The sequence below is a fragment of the Littorina saxatilis genome, linkage group LG7 (genome assembly GCF_037325665.1).
Source record: "Littorina saxatilis isolate snail1 linkage group LG7, US_GU_Lsax_2.0, whole genome shotgun sequence".
Taxonomy (NCBI): Eukaryota; Metazoa; Mollusca; class Gastropoda; order Littorinimorpha; family Littorinidae; genus Littorina; species Littorina saxatilis.
Window position 1 is genome coordinate 55,901,818 of NC_090251.1, and position 6,606 is coordinate 55,908,423.

The following is a 6,606-nucleotide window of genomic DNA, read 5'->3' on the forward strand; positions in this document are numbered from 1 at the left end:
ATAATGCGCGGTTGTATAGTTCAGGGAAAATCAATCAAATCTGTTAACACTTCTTGTCAGTTTCCCTGTTTTGGACTAAAATCAAGTACATAGTTATGTTGTTATTCTGCTGTGCCAGTAAAGGCAGATAGTGTGTGTTCTGTTCATGTTTTGGTATCGCTTAGGAAATGTTCTTTCTTCGAATGGGACAAGCAGACGAACTTTTGCACCCGTGTTACAACGTTAAAATCTGTATGAAGTTCGGTTTTCTGGGGAAAAATAGTGTATCAAACCGCTGTATGTTCTTTAAATTGATGCGATGTGTGCATTTGGTTGCGTGTGATCTGTTTATAAAATGAAATATTGTCGAAAACTAACCGTCGGATTGCAGTCTCTTGTCCAAGCAACTCAGTTCAGAAAATTTGGAAGGGGAACTACTCTTGTCGTACGAGAGTTACTTGCCTTGGGAGTTTGCGTGCACTCATAAGAGATCTAAAGCGAGTTTCTCTGCACTGATCGTTAGATTTGGATTTAGAAAACAACCAAACTCATAGATTTTATATGGAGAATAATGTGTTCAAGCCTTATGCAGCATGTTTGTATTGTTTGGTCTAGAGATGTATATTTCGTACATTGGAGCGTTCGGAACTTTTCAATCGCTAAAGTAGTTCCCTGAAAGTCTAACTCATCAACCTGTGAGCTATCGAGGATTCAGGCTAGTTGTTGGGTAAGTGATTTTGGTTGTTGGGTAAGTTACCGAAAAATAACTAGCCCTACACCTTTACAGAGAGAAAGAAGCAGAGGGGGGAATAAAGACTAATTACGGGCCGCCCACTCAATGGCAAAAAGCTAAGTTGCACCATGTCTTTTGCACCCTTCTTACCACCAAGTCATCTGTTATATTTATGACTAGAGGAATACCCGGCTTCGCCGGGGTGAATCGCGAGACAGAGACAGACAGCGTGGCGGTTCATCACAATCACCTCTGCAAGCGAAGTCCTGTCAAACGGGATTGAGCATTTTAGAGCTTATTTCTTAGCCCTATATTATCTGTTGTGGCTTCTCAAATGCCAGAACATACAGACAGACGAAAGCCGCTAGACCCCATCACAAACAGAACTCTACAATCAACAGGTTTTTTCCCACACACACACACACAAACACACACACAGAGAAGCCGTATATATATATATATGTATATCTATATCTATAAATATATAGAGATAGGTGAGAGTGTATTTTTTGCGTGGCTATAAATTGATTCGACCTTTTCACTTTGACAGTAACAAACACTGTACAAAAGGAAGACGTGGAACTTGCGAAGAAAATGCGAAAAAGTGTTTGTGGGTTATCGTCCCTAGTCACATGCTGGCGGCGAAAACAAAATGGCGGATCGCGTGCGTGGTGGTGGTAAATTGTGCTTGGCTTTTTGTTGCAAGAACGCCCGTTGCAAACAGAGCTGCTTCGGGAAAACTTTCCACAAGTTCCCTAAAGAAGAAAAAAGGTGGGTTGTGCAGTGATTATTTCATCAGGTTTACCTTCTTCAGAATGAGAATGAATGCAATGGCTCGAGTCAACTCACTCAGTAGACTACAGCGTCAGCGAGTACTTACGACTGTGAGTGTGAGTCAGCAGTCAGTACAAAACAACAGTTTACACTTGATGACAAACTACCCGTGGGCATATTTGCCGAAACCTTTAGCAAACCTTGCTTACGGGAAAACTACAGTACAAAGGTACATCACTCATCCGTTTTGCGTTCAGGCAGAGCGTTAGATTTAGACTGAAGATCTGATTTAGCTTTTTTTTTGTCTTTCCTTTTTGCTTAGTTTAACAATAACATTGTTGTTTTTATTGTCAAACTAGGTGCAGAATATGGATGCAATTCACAAGGCGAGAGGACTTTGAAAAGCTGCAGCCAGCTGATGTTCAAGGTCTCAAGCTTTGTACTGATCACTTTGAGGCCAACCAGTAAAACAATCCTGCAGAGAGGATCACTTGTGTGGAATGCTGTCCCGACATTGTTTGCAGTGCCCAATCTACCACCGAAGGTTATTTATTTATTGGTTTTAGGTTTTTGCAAATCAAAGAAGCACACTAATAAATGCAGGTTGAGTAATGACAAGTTTGAGGCTGATGTAAGAATTGAAAAAAAACAGCATTGTTCCCATCAAATAATGCCTGTTTGCATTTAGCGCAAAATAATGATAAGGCCAACAAAAAAAAGTTACTTATTTTGGATTGACGCCTTGATTATGATGATATGATGAACTTATTTTGCCAAAAAACAGCCCCAAATGGCAAAAAAAGTATAGGGTCGGCGTCAACAACAAAAAAGTTGTATGTTTCTGGTCACCTGACCCTACCTATGTTTTCCCGATGACCCTAGACTTTTGTTTTTGCATTTTCAAAAATAAAAGGGGTATTCGAAAATCACTTGTTTTCCTGTTTTTCAACAAAATAAGTTAAAAAGATGGTTTAAAAAAAAAAGTTTAGAAAAAAAATCTCCACCTTTAGTCATGTTAGGCCACAAAAAAAAGTCTGTTAAAGGTAACATAGGCCCCCCCAAAATAGCGTCGGTAGGTCGGCTTTTTATTTTTGTATTTTAGCCATCTGAATATTTTAATTTTATTTTTTAATGCCCCAAAAAAGTCTAGGGCCGGTGGGAAAAAAATAGGGTCGGTCCGGATATCGTAAACAGATTATTTTTTGTTTTGCCTTACCAGAAACATACACTTTTTTGTGTGGCCTAAGACCAATGCCATGAAATTGGGAGAATTGTTTCATTGGGACTGGGTGTTGGTTGTGAGTTTGTCAGTTAAAGAGCTGTGCATTTGCAGGTTGCTAGTGGGAGGAAGCCACCATCGCAAAGGGTAGCTACAAATGAAGCCAGCACCGACCTGTCGCCTGATGCACAAATTGTTCAACCAGGTAAGATTTTTAACCATGAAGAACACCCTGACATCAAAAAATGTTTAAACCCATCCATTACATAGTTGATAATTGCTGTATAGGGTGACGGGCGCTGTGGCGGGGTGGTAAGACGTCGGTCTATTAACTCGGAAGGTCGAGGGTTCGAATCCCGGTCGCGGCCGCCTGGTGGGTTAAGTGTGGAGATGTTTCCGATCTCCCAGGTCAACTTATGTGCAGACCTGCTAGTGACTTATCCCCCTTCATGTGTACACGCAAGCACAAGACCAAGTACGCACGAAAAAGATCCTGTAATCCATGTCAGAGTTCGGTGGGTTTTAGAAACACAAAAATACCCCGCATGCTTCCTCCGAAAGCGGCGTATGGCTGCCTAAATGGCGGGGTAAAAACGGTCATACACGTAAAATTCCACTTGTGCAAAAAAATGAGTGCGTGTGAAAGTTTCAGCCCACGAACGCAGAAGAAGAAGAAGAAGAAGAAGCTGTATAGGGCGGATGCATGGATGGATGAAATTGTACCTGTAGTTCCCACACGTAAAGATGTTATTTTATGTGTTTTGTGTGTGTGTTTTCTTTTTTAGATGACATTCAGGCGATCCTGGAGGACATAGGATGTAAAGCATCAAAGTCGTCATCCTCCCCATCCCCTCGTGAAGCGGAACTTTGGCAGAAGGTCAACAAACTGAGGAGCAAGGTTTTCCGATTAGAAAAGAAAACGATGGAACCCCGTGTAAAACGAGCGAGTAAATTAGCCAAGCCTCCCAAGAAAGACTTTGTAATAGAACAGTTGTCTCATATATTATCAGGCGAGGCGAGCTATTTTGCCATTTATGCCTGTTACATATTTACCGGTTATCTGCTGCTGTGTCCAATCCTGGCAGAGACGGGAACGCATGTTACCAAGGAGCCGAAGGAGAGTCAATGAGATGAGAGAATGTGATTAACAATTGCCAACTCTCTCCGTACAAAGAGGGTCCAAAGTTGTATCAAAATATAGATGGTCGGCAATTCAAAATAAAAAAAGACAATAGACAAAACATGTACTTCGGCTCATAGAGCCTTCTTTAATTTTTGACTCATTAAGTCCATGCTCCGAGAGTCCTTTTTTTAATTTTGAATTGCCTACCATCTATATTTTTATACATTTTCAAAAAGATTCAACAGTCACCTTCCGTTATTCTTGAACTTGGCTATCCCAGCCTTACCTCAACATTCGATATTCCTGTGATATTTTTGACGTAAAATCAATTTTTACTGTAAAACTCTTCGGCAAGAGGATTGGTCCAAGCAAACAAATAATAAACTTAAGATTTTTCCTGATATTTCCGATCAATTGCCTATGGTTTTATTTAGCTAAAAGATTCAAACGTCACACCTATGACTCATGGCTATTTTTAAGGGGGGAGTAGCATCCCTGGTGTGTTGTTTGTGATGTACCTTTTAGTCTGTTTACAGTAACATAGGCACACAAAAAGAGGGTCGGTAGGTCAGCTTTTCTTAATTTTTTTTTTTATAACCATCTTTTTAAATTATTTTGCAAAAAAACAGGAACAAAATTGATTTTTTTTTCTTTTTCTTTTTCTCCAAATGCCAAAAAAAAGTCTAGGGTCGGCGGGGGAAAAATAGGGTTGGTCGGGATACCGTAAACAGACTATTTTGCTTTGTTTTGCCTAAGCAATAACTAACAAACTTTCTTTAGGGTCTGACATTGTATATACTATACAATTTTTGGGGTATTAACTAAAGACATGTATACAGTTTTTGATTCCTTTTATACTTTTTCACAAATTAGCTCCCCTCCCCCCCCTTTTCTTTTTGTAGTCTGCCCTGGGGGCGGGAGGTCTCCCAATTTCGGTTTCTAGGGTCACCTTATGCTTCCATATGAGCTGAGAACTTAATTTAAAATGGGCCTCGATTTTTTTTTATTTGTATTTTGTAATTGTGCCTTTGTCCAGTCACATGATTTCACTTTGTACTTAAAAACTTGGCACTGTCATCATTTATTGCTATTTATTGTTCAGTTGTTCAGTATTTATTGCTATTGGGCATCAGTTGTTCAGTTGCCCTGTTTCGAATGAGCCATGCATGCATTATGGATGTGTTTAGCGAATTGGGATACCTAAAGCAATGTAAAAGAAACAATGTGAAGCAAACATATAGCACCAAATAAAATAACAGAATCAGAATGGAAACTTCTTCGGTCTGTGTGTGTGTGTGTGTGTGTGTGTGTGTGTGTGTGTGTGTGTGTGTGTGTGTGTGTGTGTGTTTGCTGTTTTAAATACCGAAAATGTGAAAATAAAGCAAGTCACAGCATGAGAAAGATCGACTGTACTAGTCATGACAAAGCAGGAGACAGCCTGGTCAGCATGTAGAAAAGGGGAATAACTCGTATTTAGCCATTCTCATTTCTAAGCATGCCCAATGAGGAAGTTATCCTTCTTCCCATTGTAGTTTCTTTGACAGTAAGAACAACTTACGGGTGCAAGGGAAGCGTTCTGGACAGCGCAGTGACATTCTAAAAATAGTACCTCAGAAACGGGAATTTGGGGTGAACGGCGCGACAGAGACAGACAGCGTGGCGGTTCACCACAATCACCTTTGAAAGGCGAAGTCCTGTCAAACGGGATTGAGAATTTTTGAGCTTATTTCTTAGCCCTATATCATCTGCTGTGGCTTCTCACATGCCAGAACATACAGACAGACAAAAGCCGCTAGACCCCATCACAAACAGAACTCTATAATACATAGGTTTTTGCCCACACACACACACAAACACACACACACACAGAGAAGCCGTATATATATATGCATATCTGTATCTATAAATATATAGAGATAGGTGAGAGTGTATTTTTCGCGTGGCTATAAATTGATTCGACCTTTTCACTTTGACAGTAAGAACAACTTACGGGTGCAAGGGAAGCGTTGTGGACAGCGCAGTGGACAGCGCAGTGACATTCTAAAAATAATAGTAACTTACAACTGAACGGGAAAGCCACACGAAGGAAGGGAGATAAACGCCAAACACTGGAGAAGATAAGGAAGAGTTACTTATAATGGTGAAATGAACCCAAAAACGAAAATGAGTTCAGCGCTGCGCGCTGAGAGCACGTGTTGAAATATCTCATCGATGATATTGTGTCCGGGGTGTAGCTGAATACGGTGTCCAAATTTGAAAAAGATCCACCGAGAACTTTGGCGTTGTGATGTGGTGTAGCGGCTATGGTGTGTCGGTATGGGGGCCCGGGTAAGCTGAGGTGGAACCAAAATAGCTGAGGTGGAACCAAAATCGGTTCCGCGCTGCGCGCTGAGAGCACGTGTTGAAATATCGACCAGGTTGTGTCGTGTCCCGGGTCTACTTGAATATGCCCACCAAATTTGAAGCAGATCCATCGAGAACTTTGGCCGTGCATCGCGCACAGACACACAGACAGATACACAGACAGATACACAGACAGACACACAGACTCTAGTCGTATATATATATAGATTATACTCGAGTGGTGACGACGTGGGGTGTGTGACACCTGCATGAACTAGTACTTTAAGGCAGATCAGCAATTTTCTTAACTATACACGGGATCAGCGTGTTATTATTATTTTCTGTACTTTAACTGGCATTTTTGTCAGTGACCACTTGGTTTTACGTTTTGAACGTAAAAAGAACATCTTTTGGAGTGAAGTCTCGAGGGAGGTG

General features: G+C 40.9%; 1 long non-coding RNA gene across 1 annotated transcript; it reads left to right on the forward strand.

The window, feature by feature from the left end:
* Nucleotides 1–2,038: 2,038 nt before the first annotated feature.
* LOC138971854 (uncharacterized) lies at nucleotides 2,039–5,095 on the forward strand. The gene is made up of 2 exons (XR_011457400.1): nucleotides 2,039–2,910; nucleotides 3,491–5,095. It is a non-coding gene; the product is annotated as an uncharacterized lncRNA (long non-coding RNA).
* Nucleotides 5,096–6,606: the final 1,511 nt, after the last annotated feature.